At 43.0% G+C, this 18,353-nt stretch overlaps 1 protein-coding gene across 3 annotated transcripts in view; it reads right to left on the bottom strand.

Moving 5' to 3' along the window:
* LOC138303623 (early activation antigen CD69-like) overlaps positions 1-15,870 on the bottom strand; it is a 134,475-nt gene extending 118,605 nt beyond the window's left edge. Inside the window, exon 1 of one of the 3 annotated variants that reach the window (XR_011205431.1) lies at positions 15,641-15,867. The gene's annotated coding sequence lies outside the window, so the exon portion shown is untranslated. Of the gene's footprint in view, positions 1-15,611 lie in introns of all 3 variants that reach the window. The other 2 variants (XM_069242917.1, XM_069242916.1) reach the window with 2 other exon arrangements.
* Positions 15,871-18,353: the final 2,483 nt, after the last annotated feature.

Below are 18,353 nucleotides of genomic sequence, written 5' to 3'. Positions count from 1 at the left end.
TCGCGTGCTGACATCATTACCCAAAGCCGGTCGCACTTGAAGCCATTTGCTTTCAAGGCGGCGAAGAGAGAAACAGGTAAGTTTCTCCTCCAGCGGGTGAGGGGTTTGGGCCAAAGAGGCACCGGGCGAAAGGAAAGGTTTTTCCTTTCCCCCGGTGTCTCTGAGTGTTGGGCAGCAGGAATGCCCACTAGAAGCCAGGGATTTTTTATTTTTGAAATGTGTAAATGCTTGGAAGCGGCCCCTTGGGCAAGGCTCACTCCCATTTGGGGGCATGTTTATGTTGGCCATTTCTGCCCTCGTTGGGGGCAGATCGGCCTATTATTTTTAGGCCAATCTGCCCCCAAGGAGGGCAGAATCCACTAAATGCCAGGGATTTTTTTTTTTTGTGATAAAATGTTTACGTGTTTGGGAGTAGCCCCTTGGTCAAGGGTCGCTCCCTTTTGGGGGCATGTTTATTGTGCCCATTTCTGCCCCCCTTGGGGGCAGATCGGCCTATTATTTTTAGGCCGATCTGCCCCCAATGGAGGCAGAATCACTAGATGCCAGGGATTTTTTTGTTTGTTGTTGTGATAAAATGTTTACGTGTTTGGGAGCAGCCCCTTGGGCAAGGGTCGCTCCCTTTTGGGGGCATGTTTATTGTGCCCATTTCTGCCCCCCTTGGGGGCAGATCGGCCTATTATTTTTAGGCCGATCTGCCCCCAATGGAGGCAGAATCACTAGATGCCAGGGATTTTTTTGTTTGTTGTTGTGATAAAATGTTTACGTCTTTGGGAGCGGCCCCTTGGGCAAGGGTCAGTCCCTTTTGGGGGCATGTTTATTGTGGCCATTTCGGCCTATTATTTTTAGGCTCATCTGCCCCCAAGGGGGGCAGAAGCCACTTAGACACCAGGGATAGTGTGTGTGTGTGTTAGTGGAGGGGGGGGGCAGCACCTTGGGCAAGGGTCGCCGCGCCTTTGGGGGCACGTGTACCAAGGCCATTTCTGCCCCCCTTGGGGACAGATCAGCCTATTATTTTTAGGCTGTTCTGCCCCCAAGGGGGGCAGAAACCACTAGAACGCCAGGGATTTTAAAAAATATGTTTATTTATGTGGGGGGCATTGAACTGTTGGCCATTTCTGCCCCCCTTGGGGACAGATGGCCCCATTTGTTTTAGGCCCATTTGCCCCCAAGAGGGGCAGAAGCCATGTAGGCACCAGGGATAGTGTGTGTGTGGTTTGTTTTTTGTTTGGGGGTGGGCGCTTGGGCAAGGGTCGCTCCCCCTGGGGACACACTACTAAAGGTATTTTCTGCCCTCCTTGGGGCAGATAGGCCTATTTTTTAGTAGGCCCATATGACCCTATGGCAGAATCCACTTAGGCACCAATTTCTGAATGCTTGATGGTGGGATGTTTGTCAACTGACGAAGTATTTGCATTTGTGATAATTTTTTGCCTCCTAGCCGCAGGATGACCGCTCAGAAGGTGGTTGGTATGCTTTTTGAGTCATTGTCTGATCATGATTATGAGACGGACTCTGCATCTGAGGCAGAGGAGGAAGTGAGGGATTCTGGCAGTGAAGTTTCTGTCGGAGAGATATCTTCTGATGAGGAAGCCACACTCAGTGCAGATGAAGGGCCTGTTTTAGAGGAGGACACTGATGTGCCATCAGTGCAGCAACCTGGGGCTGAAAGGTTTCCTGTTAGAAGACCTGAACTCTGGGTTGCCCCAAACATGGAGCAGCCAGAGTTGCCTGCCTTTACTGGTCTCACGGGGTATAGAGTCAACACTGAGAACTTTTTGCCTGTCAATTTCTTTGAGTTATTTGTGGATGATGTGTTTTTGGAAGAGATTGTTGAGCAGACTAATTTGTATGCGGAGCAGTATTTGAGGGACAACGGTGCTAGACTTAGGCCGCACTCTTGAGCTGCCCAGTGGATTCTCACAAATTTGGAGGAGATGAAAAGGTTTCTACGTTTGACTCTTTTGATGGGGTTGATAAGGAAGCCGTCACTGGCTTCTTATTGGTCTACTAGCCCCTTGATGGCAACAGCTATATTTCCTGCAACAATGAGTCGTAATCGGTATTTGCTTCTTCTTAGGATGCTGCATTTTATTGACAATGCATTTGCCTTGCCACAAGATCACCCTGATTCTGACCGTCTGTTTAAGATTAGGCCTGTCCTTGATCATTTTGTAGATCGTTTTTCAGAGGTCTATGTTCCAGGCAAAGAAATAGCTGTGGACGAGTCTTTGGTCCTCTTCAAGGGTTGTTTGGTTTTTAGGCAGTACATTCCTAGAAAGAGGGCACGATGTGGAATTAAATTGTATATGCTGTCTGAAAGTAGAACAGGATATGTGTATAATTTCCGTGTCTACACTGGTAGGGATTCCAGTATTGACCCCCCCTGGTGGTCCTCCCACTTTTGGAGTTACTGAGAAAATTGTGTGTGAACTTGGTAGATGGCTGTTCAACAAAGGTCACTATTTGTATGTAGATAACTTTTACACTGGAGTGCAGTTGTTCAAGGAATTGTTTAGCGTGGACACTGTTGCTTGTGGCACAATTCGTTGTAACCAGAAAGGCTATCCAAGGGAGCTTGTCTGTAAAAAACTTCAGAGGGGACAGTGCAGTGCCTTGCGGAATGATGAGCTGCTAGATTTGAAGTTTTCAGACAGGTGGGATGTCAACATGCTAAGTACCATCCATGATGAGAGTACTTCCCCCGTGACTGTTTGGGGCCAGGTTGCTGAAGTGCGCAAACCTGTGTGCATTTTAGATTATAATGAGCACATGAGAGGTGTAGATAGAGTTGATCAAAGGTTGGAACCTTATACTGCTATTCGTAAGTCTTACGTTTGGTATAAGAAGTTAGCAATTCACCTCTTCCACTTAGCAACTTTTAATGCTTTTATTGTGTTTAAGGATAGGTCTCCAGAGTCAAAAGATGACATTTGTGAAATTTCAGGAGTCAGTGATAGAGAGCCTTATTGTGGTGGAACAGACCAGAATTCCTAGAGAAGCAGTGGTGGAGGATGTGGTTAGATTGAAAGATCGCCACTTTGCTGAGCACATTCCTCCCACACCCAAAAAAGACTTTCCAGCTAAGAAATGTAGAGTGTGTTTTCGAAGAGGTATCCGGAGGGAGACTCGAATGTACTGCCCAGATTGTCCTTCAAAGCCTGGGCTGTGTGTGGGTGGTTGTTTTAAGAATTACCACACCCAGAAGAATTACTGGGAACAACCATGAGTGTAAACTCATGTCTGTTTTGTATTTTCATGTGTTCAGTTTCATGGTTAGCATTTCTGTCATGTACTTAGTTAGAGCTTTTGTGTTTGTAGTTTTGTAATTATTTCTAATTAGTTAGGGGTTTCTTTGTTTTAAAAAAAAAAAGTGATGCTATTGTGTGTGGGGTGGGGCTTGGCTGAGGGTGTACATAGTGTACATATTGACTTGCTGTTGGCTACTGCAACACACTGCCAGCCAAACACCAGTCCACACACTCCCATCAGCTGGTGTGATTGTTGTATCAGGCATGTGGGTGTATGTAAGTGATGGTCCCTTGAGTGGCGCTGTCTGTCGATGCGAGTGTTGTAATGTGCTGGGCCCGTGGCTCGTGGCGTGAATGGTCTTGTGCATGTCATGTATGAAAGGTGTGTGAATGGACTGTAAAGCGGTTGGTGCCTTGCCGTGGCTTTACAGCTCACGAGCTGTGAGTCATTGGTTCAGTTTTTTGGCCTTTCAGTTATTAACAGTGCATTTCATTTTTGTGAAATCTCTTGTTAATAAAATTTTATCCACTGAACCAACACTCACAGTATGTGTGGTAAAAATGACAAAACCTGCTCCGCTGTAATCAGGTGTCGCAGCACACCTGTGACATGCTAATTGCCTCGGGTGGGACCCGATGATGAAGCATGCCACCAACTTGGTTGGTGGGTGAGGGGTCTTTTTCACATAACCTAAGTGCGTTTCTTTTCACAATTTTAGTGTTTGGCACATCACAGACGTATGTGGACACATCAAAATGATATATTACAAAACTACCTGTGTTTGGGGGGGAGGGGCACCTATGTTTTTGGTCCTGGGGGCAGCCTTCATCTAGGGAAACCTACAAAACCCAGACATTTTTTTAAACTAGACACCCCAAGGAGTCCAGGGAGGTGTGGCTTGCGTGGATCCCCCAACATTTTCTTACCCAGACTCCTCTGCAAACCTCAAAATTTGCTTAAAAAAGCATATTTCCCTGACTTTTGTTTGTACGATCACCACTCTAGCACAAAATTCCTACTCCCAGCGTTCCCCTCAGTCTCCCAAGTAAAATGACACCTCACTTGTGTGGGTCCCTAAAGCAGAGTCAGCCTAAAGATGTATAAAAGAAGAATATGTCCTTATCAACTCACTGTGCTAACCCCGCTATCTCTACAAGTTTTTGGCCTTATTCTGTTGCAGGCACCTGGCCCACCCACACAAGTGAGGTATCATTTTTATCGGGAGACTTGGGAGAACGCTGGGTGGAAGGAAATTTGTGGCTCCTCTCAGATTCCAGAACTTTCTGTCACCGAATTGTGAGGAAAATGTGTTTAAGCCAAATTTTGATGTTTGCAAAGGATTCTGGGTAGCAGAACCTGGTCAGAGCCCCACAAGTCACCCCATCTTGGATTCCCCTAGGTCTCTAGTTTTCAAAAATGCACAAGTTTGGTAGGTTTCCCTAGGTGCCGGCTGAGCCAGAGGCCGAAATCTACAGGTAGGCACTTTGCAAAAAACACCTCTGTTTTCTGTCAAAAAATGGGATGTGTCCACGTTGTGTTTTGGGGCATTTCCTGTCGCGGGCGCTAGGCCTACCCACACAAGTGTGGTATCATTTTTATTGGGAGACTTGGGGGAACATAGAATAGCAAAACAAGTGTTATTGCTCCTTGTCTTTCTCTACATTTTTTCCTTCCAAATATAAGAGAGTGTGTAAAAAAGACATCTATTTGAGAAATGCCCTGTAATTCACATGCTAGTATGGGCACCCCGGAATTCAGAGATGTGCAAATAACCACTGCTCCTCAACACCTTATCTCGTTCCCATTTTGGAAATACAAAGGTTTTCTTGATAGCTATTTTTTTTACTCTTTATATTTCAGCAAATGAATTGCTGTATACCCGGTATAGAATGAAAACCCACTGCAGGGTGCAGCTCATTTATTGGCTCTGCGTACCTAGAGTTCTTTATGAACCTACAAGCCCTATATATCCCCGCAGCCAGAAGAGTCCAGCAGACGTAACAGTATATTGCTTTAAAAAATCTGACATTGCAGGAAAAAGTTACAGAGTAAAACATAGAGAAACATTTCTGTTTTTTTACCTCAATTTCAATATTGTTTTTTCAGTTATTTTCTGTAGGAAACCCTTGTAGGATCTACACAAATTACCCCTTGCTGAATTCAGAATTGTGTCTACTTTTCAGAAATGTTTCGGTTCCCGGGATCCAGCATTGGTTTCATACCCATTTCTGTCACTGACTGGAAGGAGGCTGAAAGCACAACACAAAATCATAAAATGCCAAAATTGTGTTGAAAAATTGGGTTTTCTGATTCAAGTCTGCCTGTTTCTGAAAGCTGGGAAGCTGGTTATTTTAGCACCGCAAACCCTTCGTTGATGCCATTTTCAGGGAAAAAAGCACAAGCCTTCTTCTGCAGCCCCTTTTTCCCATTTTGTTTTTTTTTTAAAACGAAATTTTCACTGTATTTTGGCTAATTTCTTGGCTTTCTTCTGGGGAACACACAAAGTCTTGGTACCTCTAGAATCCCTAGGATGTTGGAAAAAAAGGACACAAATTTGGCGTGGGTAGCTTATGTGAACAAAAAGTTATGAGGGCCTAAGCGTGAACTGCCCCAAATAGCCAAAAAAATGGCTCGGCACAGGAGGGGGAAAAGGCCTGGTAGCGAAGGGGTTATGTTCTTTTGGAGCATCCACACCCCAATTACAACATGCAAGTTAAAGTCAAGGCCTTCAGCACTGTGGTTCTCTAAAGACCTTGATGGCAAAGGAACAATCTCTAGACACAAAAGAAAAGAGAATAAAAACAGAACTATCAATCGCTGTTGATTTGAAGTCCCTCCACTCAACACACAGCAAGCTCATCACATCAGTCAAAAAGTACTATACCAACACCATCAATAAAGACACCAACAGAAGAACGCTGTTAAAAATAATGAATCACTGCATAAACCCCCTTTAGTAAATACTTATTCCTCATGCCACAGAAAAGTGCAATGCTACCAAACTCTTTCCAGGAAAAAATATAGCAGATTTGATAGCACATCAATGACACCAAGACTGGCTCAATTTTTACACCCACCCTTTCCTGCAGAATTTCACAATGGCCAGCCTTTATCTTTCCCAGAACTTACAGGCCTACTAAACTCCCTGAAAGTCCCTTATGAAGATGTTGTATCATTATATTTCATCAGATCTCTCTGGAAATATTGTCTTACCCCTACTTGCCACTGTAAATGCCTCCATCATTCAAGGCATCTTCCCAGAAGAAAGAACAAGACAGTATGTATTTTCCAGCTATGCAGCCAGAATGTGCACAGCATTCCAGCATCCATTAGGACTGCAACAAAGCTGCTCCAATTTACAAAAGAGTTGAAGACTCACCTCTTTAAAGAACACTACAAATCAATGAAGTAACACATTTTCCATCCAACTCCATCTACTCTTACTCATTGACTGTAAGTTTACCGTTGACCATGTACAGCACTCCGCTGCCTTTTAGCTCAGTTTGCCCTATAGAAATAACATATACATACTTCATATCCACTGAGGACAGAATAGGTGTTTACCATCAAAAGAAACATTAAATAGCTGCTGCTCAACCACAGAAAGGAATTAGATAATTTAACCGCATTGTTTCTGAAGAAGAATACTACGTGACTATCCTAGTAGTGGTATTAGGTGCACCATAGCACAACAGACGTTTGCATTGGAGATCGTCTTGCTCTAGTGGACTAGGTCACCATCTCTTCTTGTATGCCTTCAGAAGGCATTTGATTAGCTGGTTCATCTCTTCCCAAAGGTACTGGTCATACCTTGAGAGGAGGCAAATGCAACTGGTATTAAGCCACTGTGTTGCTGCCTTCACAGAGACATGCTTTCCAGCCACATCGATCATTCCGCTTTCTTTGTAGGGAGGATATTCTTCACCGGTCACATTCAAAAACTACTTTGCAAGCTGTGTGTGCCACCAGTGTGTCTAGAGGAGCATTACCCCTTATATAGAATAGGTTTTCCAGAGCAGTTTTACATTTCTTTTCGACCCTGTGTGTAACCACCCTGGTCTTGACTGGCTGGTTAAAATTCTCTGCTGCACACTTTGTGATGCTCCTAAGCATAGGAAGAAACTACACAGCGTTCTCAGTTTTTAAAAGGTCTGTGTGTCTGCACTTCTTGGTGATTTCTTGTGTTCCTCCAAAATAGACTCCATGAAAGTAAGTGTCTACTTCTTGAGGGGCATCTGAATCAACTCCTGCTGGGGAGGTTTTGCTAAACTTCTTCTAGATGTCAGGCAAAGGAAGCTGTACATTCACCTGACATCAGCGTTTCTGTCATGCTTTTGGTGGTGTCTAGACATGCAAGCAGAGGCTGGGAAGAAGAGCTTTTTTGATGCTGGCTTGGAAGCCAAAGGTGTTGGATTGGCACCTCAGGACTTCCAAGGTGTAGTTTTGAGTGGAGGATTGGTACCTATGAGTTGAAGCTTCTACAGTGTCATTACTATATGTGAGACTGCTTTGAAAGCACTACTCTGCCTTTGTTCAAGATTACATTTGAGGTTGAACCCCAGAAGGTTGATTTGTGTGTGTCTGTTTGTCCTTGGAGTAGTCTTTGTCCTAGGTCCAGTTTATATTGAGCCTCATACTGCATTTTCTTCTTACATAAGAGCCATCTGAGGGAAGGATGTTGAGACTCCTCTGCCTTCCCTGGTGGCATGCCCAAAGCAATGACCTTTCGGTTAAAAGACTGGCATCAACTTAAATGTATCGTATCAGTGCATCTTATAATATGCCCAGCAATACTCCTTTCTGTATCATATTTTCTTTTTACTTTTGAAAGCCTTGGAGGCTGAACAGTTTGCTTCCTCATGGTCTTGATACTCTTGAGATAGACAAAGATCACACACTCTATGATGGTCTGAGCACAGGAATGTTGAATTGCACTGATTTGCATTAGAGGGAATCTTCTGAATAACTACCATCCCACCAAGTCATGACTGTGAACACATCTTTCGAGGCCCTCTCTGGAAAACCGAGAGCCTGGAGTTGAACTGATTGCAGTTGTAGCAAAGTGGTTTCAGAGCTTGAAATGAACATCTGAAGCCAATGGCAGGAAAAATAAAAACAACAATTTGAGGTAGAGTATTTTCTCTCTTGATTGTGGGCTTGAGGAAGGAGTTGCAAGACAGTAAGCGTTTAACAGATATCTGCATCCAACACTAGTTATAAGAGGAGTGCAGAGCATATTATCTGCAGCAGTACATGCTACAAACAATGCTGCATGGTCTTGTGTTAAACCGTGCTTGTTGATGTAACAGACCCATATGGGAGACGTGTCCTCCTATGTTGAGTTTAGGATCAAACTCACATTGGCAGGAGTTTAGAAGACCGTAAAAGCTTAGAAGATTAAAGATGTGGAAAAGACGTTCCACAGTGAGAATACTTTCTAGGAATTTGCAGAAAATAAGCAATTTGGAAACTGTCTCAGGTTTTTGAGGTCACTTGTGTGTATCTTTGCCATTTACAGCATATGAGTAAGTTGACTGGATTTGAAGAAGGCGGAAAAGGTACCTTCAGTAAGCGAGGAGTGGATGATAATTATAAGTAGACAATATCCTGGGTTTGGGACTTTATCAAGTTTGCTGGGACGGGATTGTATAGGTACATAGCCGCAACTAAAACCTCAATGATTTTAGGAAAGAAACCATGCCCACTTGTTCGAAGTAGCCCATTTTGAGATGGTTCTTTCAAGGATGCAGTGTAAGGCTGGGATAGCCAATATTTTTTCAAATGTCACTTTGAATTTCTAGGCTCTTTTGTAAGAAGATAGCAAGATTTAGTAGGGCGTATGAAGGCTAGAAGTTTTGATAGAGTGTATTCCAAAAACTCAGGGACTCATCAACCCTTAAAGGAACTTTGCCGGAAGTACTAGATGTTTGCAGTAGAGCTTTAAGCATGGGGTTTGCAGTTTTTGCCAGTTTTCTATGTAATTTGCTGAAGCAACGATCCTTGGGTGCCCAGCTTTTTAACTAATGTATTTTAGATAGTAGGTGCCAGTTTATTGACAGCCTTTAAAGTACAGTAGGAGAACGTAAGATCCTCCTTGAAGCAGGTGAGTATGAGGTTATATTGTTGAGCACTTAGAGAGTTGAAGGACATATATTATTTAACAGTCAAAACATAATTCTATTGTTTTCAGTTGGCCCTTATAGAGCAAAGCTGGTGCACTGATATGGAATGGGTATGTATGATGGTATGAACAATCAATATTCCATGGGGCAGCTGGCTTTATGGTATTGGTGGCCTAGGAAATTATCAGGTTTAAAGTGTTGCCTTTAATGTCATGCTGAGATCAATTGAGAAAGAGAAGGATTTTGATGATGTTCCTAGGAATGCTGAAATCACCAATAAAAGAAAGTTAGTGGATAATTGTGCGAATCAATTGTTTGTTCAAGGAAAGTGAGGCTATAACCGATCTGTGACTGGGGGTGAGTGTTTGCCTTGTTCAGCACTACGTCCATCATCCTTTTGTGTTGCTAAAGTTGCCCTAAGTGGGAAGGGTTTGCCCAGATGTGGGACCCTTGCTCACTGTGCCACTGGATTCAAGCTAGCCTGGCTGATGAAGGGTGATATCTTGAAACCAGTCCCAGGGTGTTTGTTTCCGGTCCAGGGAGGACCTGGCATGGCAGTTCGGGCTGGACTGTTCCCTTGAGGAACAGGGTCAAGACTGATTTGCATATGGCTGGGTCCAAACTAGAGTGGTATGGTGAGCAAAGAAATGATGGATTACACCCAGATTTGTGACTGGGGGTGAGTGTTTGCATTGTTCAGCACTCCGTCCATCATCCTTTTGTATAACATGGTGTACCATAGATTGTGTGGAAGCAGACAGATTTTTTTCTCTCCTCCATTTTGTTTGGGTTTGTCTTTCTATATGAGGGTGTAAATTTCAGGAACTAGGATGTTGAAAGGTATTGAGAAAGTCAGCGAGAGCCATGTTTCGGTGATGAATAGGAGGTTTAAGGAGAGGGAAGTAATAATGTCCAAAATTTTACATGCATATGTCTCAGCAGTCTTCATTAGACTACACAATTTGGAGAAAGCATGCTAGGGAGTGACTCAAGATGGCCACCTAACTTGCAACTCTCCGGATACCTCGAAGATCCTCAGTGGAGGAAGAACAGATCCGTACTGCCTTGTCAATGTTTTGAGGATGGCAGTGGCTTCAGGCCGACAGGTTGAGTTTTTTGTCCTCTTCAAGGTCTGTACACATTATTGCTGACTGGTGCCCGCCACTCATCATGTCCTGCAGCCGCCATTTTCTCTCATTCACATTGTCCCGCTCCTTGGCTCCTTACTTACATTTGGTGTTCCAGAGTCACTGAATGACTAGCTCAATGCAATGACCATATTTTTGCTAGGACTAAAATTATTTTGTTTCAATTTCTGTTATTCTTTGAAGACTTTCAGTCTGCACACAGCTGTCTTATAACTCATCTTAGCAGGCTGAAAAAGTTGGCAGGTCAATAGTTGAATCTCATAATGTTTCCACAACACATCTTTGCTTTGAAACATATTATTTGAAAATGTTCCTGTGATTTTATGATCAATTCTTGATTACAGTCCTTCTTCAGCAGTGCACCACCATTCACGGTCATACTACTGGAGTCTCCATTATTGCCGCTATACTTAAGATAGTTAATTATTATTGGCTTTCATCATAATCAATGCACAACTTCCGTCCTCTGAGACCCATTGCTTCTCCTACCCCCCCACCAACTCTTGTAAGGAACTCACTGGTAACATTAACAAGTTAAAAAAAAAAAAAAAGCCTCTTACAAAATTGCTGTTACCTTTAATTGCGGAAAATATTGTGGATTAACTTAAGAATCTAGAGTCATCATTGTAGAGGCAAGCGCTGCACTTCAAAGTTAAAGAAAAAAGGTTTATTGTGATTCCAGGCTTACATAGGTTTAGCAGTGAGTTAGAGAGTCTCAGAATGTAATGGCCAAAGTAGTGCCTCTGTCCAAAGAAGTTACTTTATTAAAAAAAAAGATTTAGAGAATGACAAAAGGTGCAACAATTTGAGCATTTATGGTATTCCTGAGGGGACAGAAGGGTCTGAAATCACGTTCCTCAAAATCAACATTCACAAGATCTTCAGCCTGAAAATTCCCTCTTAAATTGATATTCAAAGAGCTCATAATATCCACTCTCAACATATGTCAATTCCAACTGTGCCAGATCAAGAGGAGTCATTGTTTTTTTCTACAATACTATGATATTATGAAAGTTCTCTAAGCCACTAAACAACGCAAACAAGTGTTATGGTCTGGTCACAAGATTTTCTTCAGCCAAGATGTAGCCAGATAGATGGCTTCTCAAAGGGAAAACTTGTGGCCAGATGTATCAAAAAAAAAAATAGCATTTCTTAAAAAGCAAATTTTACGAAATCGCTATTTAAGAAATGCAAAATGGTATGTATGATTTTTGCGCTTCGGTAATAGCGATTTCTTAAAAATCGCAAACGCTATCACCGAATCGCAAATAGAGATTGTGACTCCATTCAACCATATGGGCTTGTAGGCCCATAGGTGCGAATGGTTTTGCATTTCCTAATTTGCGAATTCCAGTTAGGAATTTGCAAATTAGGAAATGAAGACCCCAGGGTGCTGGGGGCCTAAGGCCTCTGTGATGCACCCCAAAAAATATTTGCAGACATGTGTGGCACACACATGCCTTAGGGGCATGTGAGCACTACATGTCAATTTAAAAAATACATTTATAATGCATTTTTAACATTTGCACATGCTTACCACCAAATTGGATTTGGTAGTAATTACATTTCGTAAATGCTCAATTCGCATTTAGGAAATGCTTGATACATGTGCTTTGGAAATCGCAAATAGGAATTCTCTATTTGCGATTTTCTATTTAGAGAATCGCAATTTGCGATTCTCGAAATGGGGTCGCAATTTTAAGGAATCGTATTTTAGCGATTCCTTAAAATTGCACTGCAAATGCCTTTCATACATTGTGAAAGGCATTTTTACATTCGCAAACGGATGAATTTTGCGATTCGCACCATTTGCGAATGCAAAAACGTTTGATATATGTGGCCCATAGTTCTGTAAACTATTACTTAGGTCCCTTACTCGCTTTTAACTTCACAGGTTTAAAGTCTGTTCATGACTTGTGGATATAGGTGTTCTCTGATCCTCGGTACCCTTGTTTTAGTTTTAGTTTATCCACCGGTGCATTGTTCTTTTCATGTTGGTAAGTCTTTAAAGTTTTTCTTTCACCATGATCCATGTTTTTTCTTCTTTCATCTTATTTCCTACTCATTCTTCCTCCAGTATGTATCTTCTATGTTTATAGTAATCTTGGGTTTGCTCTCGGCTGGCCTCTACATCTACGCTATGCACCCTCCTAAATTTATTGCATCTTTCATCTCACTGCAGATACCCGTGGCTCAAGTGTTTTGGCTTTTTACCACTTCCTCTCTACTAATAAAGGGGAGTCTCTTTACCTCCCTTGCTCTTTCTTTTCTTTTTCAGTTTCCTCCCTTATCAATGAACTATTCTCTCTCTTCTTATCCCTATTCCTTAATGCAACAATTTTTTTTTATTACGCAGCCTTTTATTGTTGATGTTATATTTGTTTATGCCTTGTGTGCTCTTTTGAGGTTATTGTTATTTTCAATATAGGCCTATCCAAATGTTTGATGTTTATTGACTTCACTTATCTCTTTTGGGTAATCTGCATGTTATTTCATGAAAAAGTAAACACCTATTTAACCCCAAGAATAGATCTTACTCACTTATCAAGGTAAAAATGCCTGATTGGTCTACTACAATAAACTCACCTTAAAGAACAGGACATTGTCTTTGTAGGAAGAAAAGAAACTGGGTTGGGCATGCTCTTTGTTCTCCTTCTAGTAATAATAAACTTTACACTTTCATATGGAAGAAGAAGTTAAGGATGACAAAGTCAGAAAGCTTTTTTAAGTCTTAAGATAAATAATACCCAGCTCTCTATTTTTCCTATATACACCACTCTAAATCTAAAATAGATTACAGATTCTTAACCCAGAATATTCTTTAATCTATGTTACATGCCTATCATGGTTCTGTGCTCATTTTAGATCATGCCCCTGTTATAGTTGACTTTGATATATTAACAGACACTCGGGGATCTACCAAATGGAGATTTAACAATGTGCTATTACCAAATCAGAGTTTTGTCGAGAAATCGGAGTTATATGTCAATTCGTTTTTTTTCCATCTTAACCTCATTTCCAACACTCGGATGAATTTTACCTGCCATGCATTCTAAGTGACTGCTGGAGGCTTAATTATAGATAATATTGCCATTAAAAGGAAAATAGAACATAAAGACTTCTCAGAATGATTAACCTCTTCGCTACGAGGCCTTTTCCTCCTTAGGTGCCAGGCCTCTTTTTGGTTATTTGGGGCAGTTCACACTTAGGCCCTCATAACGTTTTGTCCACATAAGCTAGCCACACCAAATTTGCATCGTTTTTCTCCCCAACATCCTAGGGATTCCAGAGTTACCCAGAGTTTGTGGGTTCCCCTAGAGGAGACCAAGGAATTAGCCAAAATACAGCAAGAAAATCGTTTAAAAAAAAAAAAAAGTAAAAAGGGCTGCAGAAGAAGGCTTGTGTTTTTTTCCCTGAAAATGGCATCAACAAAGGGTTTGTGGTGCTAAAATCATCATGTTCCCAGCTTTCAGGAACAGGCAGACTTGAATCAGAAAACCACACTTTTCAACACAATTTTGGCATTTTACTGGGACACACCCCATTTTTGCTATTTTTTGTGCTTTTAGCCTCCTTTCAGTTAGTGACGGAAATGGGTGCAAAACCAATGCTGGATCCCGGATAGCTAAACACGTCTACACAGTAGGGAAAATTCAGAATTCAGCAAGGGGTCATTTGTGTAGATTCTACAAGGTTTTCCTACAGAAAATAACAGCTAAACTAAATAAATATTAAAATTGAGGTAAAAAAAAAAGAAATCCTGCCATTTTTCTCCACATTTTACTAACTTTTCCCTGCTGTGTCAGATTTTCAAAAGCAATATACTGTTACGTCTGCTGGTCTCGTCTGCTTGCAGGGCTATATAGGGCTTGTAGGTTCATCAAGAACCCTAAGTACCCAGAGCCAATAAAGGAGCTGCACCTCGCAATGGGTTTTCATTGTATACCGGGTTTACAGCAATTCATTTGGTGAAATATAAAAAATAGATATCAAGGAAACATTTGTATTTCCAAAATGGGCACAAGATAAGGTGTTGAGAAGCAGTGGTTATTTGCACATCTCTGAATTCCAGGGTGCCCATACTAGCATGTGAATTACAGAGCATTTTTCAAATAATGTCTTTTTTACACACTGTCCTATATTTGGAATGAAAAAATGTAGAGAGAGACAAGGGGCAATAACACTTGTTCTTCTATTCTGTGAACCCCCAAGTCTCCCGATAAAAATGGAACCTCACTTGCGTGGGTAGGCCTTATGCCCGTGACAGGAAATGCAACATTGACACATCACATTTTTACATTGAAATCAAACGTGTTTTTGGAAAGTGCCTAGCTGTGGATTTTGGCCTCTAGCTCAGCCTGCACCTAGGGAAACCTACCAAACCTGTGCATTTTGTTAAACTAGACACCTAGGGGAAACTAGGATGGTGTGACTTGTGGTGCTCTTACCAGGTTCTGTGTAGGGAGCAGGCTTCTATAATAATGGAATACACCAACTCATACTGTAGGTGATTATATTATTTATTCATTTTCACTTGGTCTGAGTGATTGTAACGGTAGGCTCAGTAACTGTCCACTTATTTCTTCTTCTTGGAGTCACTTTCTCCTTTTCTTTCTGCTGTATCTCAATCCTCCTTTCCCGCTTTCTCTCTCTCTGGTTGGATTATTCCTTTAATGGTGTTCTTTCTGCTTTCGTTTGAAGAGGATCGTGGTCGGGCTGCCTCCCCATCGTGGGACCCCAGAAGAAAATGAAAAGCCAGAGATACAGGTAAGTGTACTTGTTTGGCCCTCGTTATTATAAAATGGGGTAGGGAGTGAAGGTATACACCCAGACTCGCGTGAGGATCCCTTTCTGAAGACGGTCTTTACTTCGGAAGGAAAAAGGTCTTTTTGTGAGAAGGTGTGTGTTTGAGTGAACAGTCAACACTCTGCTTTCCACCGGGGAGCGTCTGTAATCGTTCACTGTTTCCCCGAACTCCACACCTTGTGCAGCCCGTTCCGTGCATGGTGAGTGTCTTTAATCAAGCGAGTGATTTTACCCTCAAACCAAAACAAAATATGAATACTATTAATAAACCCAAGACTAGTGTTACCCGGTGAGATTCCACAAGCAGGTACGTACCTGCGTTAGCCACGTCCCTCCGGGGACGTGGCCGGCTCTGGTGTTTGTCCGACCGCTGGTGGTTGCGGGCTCAGTTTGTGATGGTTGGGTTGGCATCTCAGTCGCCCTCATCTTTCCGGATGGCGTGCTCCTGTTTCTCTTGTTCAGCAATCTCCTTCACCACCTCCTCCTCCGCGCAGAACGCCGACCCTTCCGTGCTCCTTTCACTTTCACTTCCGGGTTGATGTCAGCTGACATTCTATCCACGCTCTGTAAGGTGCCCCTGGGGTGCCGTTCTTTGTCCTCTGGGGCACTGGTCTGGAGCGGGCATTGTTGACCCTGCTACATTCTGTTACCCGGAATCCTTTATAAACCTCAAAATTTGGCAAAAAAAAAAAACACTTTTTCCTCAAATTTTTGTGATAGAAAGTTATGGAATCTGAGAGAAGCCACAAATTTCCTTCCACCCACCATTCCCCCCTAGTCTCCAGATAAAAATGGTACCTCACTTGTGTGGGTAGGCCTAGCGCCAGTGACAAAAAATGCCCCAAAACACAACATTGACACATCACATTTTCCTAAAGAAAACTGACCTGTTTTTTGCAAAGTGCCTAGCTGTGGATTTTGGCCTCTAGCTCAGCCAGCACCTAGGGAAACCTACCAAACCTGTGCATTTTTTAAAACTAGACACCTAGGGGAACCCAGGATGGGGTAGCTTGTGGTGCTCTCACCAGGTTCTGTTACCCAGAATCCTTAGCAAACCTCAAAATTTGGCAAAAGAAAACACTTTTCCTCACATTTCGGTGCTGCAAAGTTCTGGAATCTGAGGGAAGCCACAAACTGCCTTCTACCCAGGGTTCCCCCAGGTCTCCCGATACAAATGATACCTCACTTGTGTGGGTAGGCCATCAAGATGATCAAATACAAAACTACCTGTTTTTGCATGGGGGCACCTGCGTTTTTTGGCCCTGGGCTCAGCAGCCATCTAGGGAAACCTACCAAACCCAAACATTTTTTAAAACTAGACACCCCAGCGAGTCCAGGGAGGGCGGACTTGTGTGGATCTCCTAGTGTTTTCTTACCCATAATCCTCAGCAAACATCAAGTTTAGCTAAAAAATGTCATTTTTCCCACATTTCTGCGTGGGATCACTGCACCGGCACAAATTTCCTACCACCCAACATTCCCCTCAGTCTCCCTGTAAAAATGTTACCTCACTTGTGCAGGTGGGCCAAGAGCCTGTGACAGGGAAGAGCCAAAAACATAGGTAAAATGAGGGGAATCCAAATCGGGCCCAAAAGGGCAGTTTGAAAAAAAAAAAATGTTTTTAGGCTGACAAGTGGGGTAGATTTTTTATCCATATAGATGAGACAATGCTGGGTGGTAGGAATTTTGTGGATTCCTGCAGATTCTGGAAGGTTCCATAACAAAAATATGGGAAAAAAATGTGTGATTTCAAGCGAAGTTGGAGGTTTGCAGGGCATTGTGGGTAAGAAAATGGTGCAGGTGCATGTGAAGCACGCCACCCTGGACTCACCCAGATTTTTCGTTTTCAGACGTGTGTAGGTCTCATAGATTTTTCTAGATGAAAGCGTCCAAAAAGTGCAGCCCTCACAATTCCAAGTGGGACAGTTTTGAGAGTTAGACAAACTCTCATGGCCCAAATGTAAAACCAAAACCCAAACAAATCAAATGTCCTCTTGCTTGCCATAGGATAAGATGTTTTAGTGTGCGGTGGAGAGCTGAAAGACTGTTACCCCCTTCAGTTGGGGTGGGGGCATAACCATGCCCATACTGGTTGGTAGCCACCACCCCACTATTTTTTTTTTTATAATTCCCTGGCATCTAATAGACTTTCTGCCCACCCGGGGAGTGGATCGGGAGTAATTGCCCCATCTGCCCACTGGTGGGCAGAACAACTTTGTCCCCGTTTATTTTCTGTCATCCTCTTTTTCTGGAAAACAAACCTTCCCCGGTCTCTAATGGGCTTTCTGCCCCCCTTGAGGGCAGATGGGCCTTAAAAAATAGGACGATCTGCCCCGAAAGGGAGCAGAAATGACCAACAGTAATGTGCCCCCATGGGGAGCGACCCTTGCCCAAGTAGCTGCCCCCCCAACACAAAACACACACACACACCAATCCCTGGTGCCTAAGTGGTTTCTGCCCCTCTAAGGGGCGGATCGGCTAACTAAAATAGGCCGATCTGGCCTAAAATACATTTTTACCCCAGGGGAGTGACCTTTGCCTAAGGGGTCGCTCCCCTTGCATGTAACTAACATAAAAAAAAAAAAACCCTTGTGCATTTTGGTTTCTGCCCTCCTTCGAGGCAGATTGGCCTAATAAAAATAGGCAAATCTGCCCTCAAGATAGGGCAGAAATGGCCTAAAAACTATTTGCCCCCCCCCCCCACCCCAGTGGAACGACCCTTGCCTAAGAGGTGACATATAAACAATTTAAAAAATGATCCCTGGTGTCTAGAGGTTTCTGCCCCCCTGGGGGCAGATCGGCTTAATATAAACAGGCCGACCTGCCCCCAGGGGGGCGGAAATGGCCATAAAATAATTTGCCCCCCTGGGGAGCTACACTTGCCCAAGGGGCGGCTCCCCTTATATATAATTATAAAAATAAACTACCTGGTGTCTAGTGGGCCTTTCTGCTGCCCGATCGCTTCACGATCAGGCAGCAGAAACTCTGAGAGAGACATCAAAGGAATCCTTTGATGCCTCTCTTGCCC

The sequence above is a fragment of the Pleurodeles waltl genome, chromosome 7 (genome assembly GCF_031143425.1).
Source record: "Pleurodeles waltl isolate 20211129_DDA chromosome 7, aPleWal1.hap1.20221129, whole genome shotgun sequence".
NCBI lineage: Eukaryota > Metazoa > Chordata > Amphibia > Caudata > Salamandridae > Pleurodeles > Pleurodeles waltl.
This window is presented reverse-complemented; position numbering and strand designations above follow the sequence as displayed.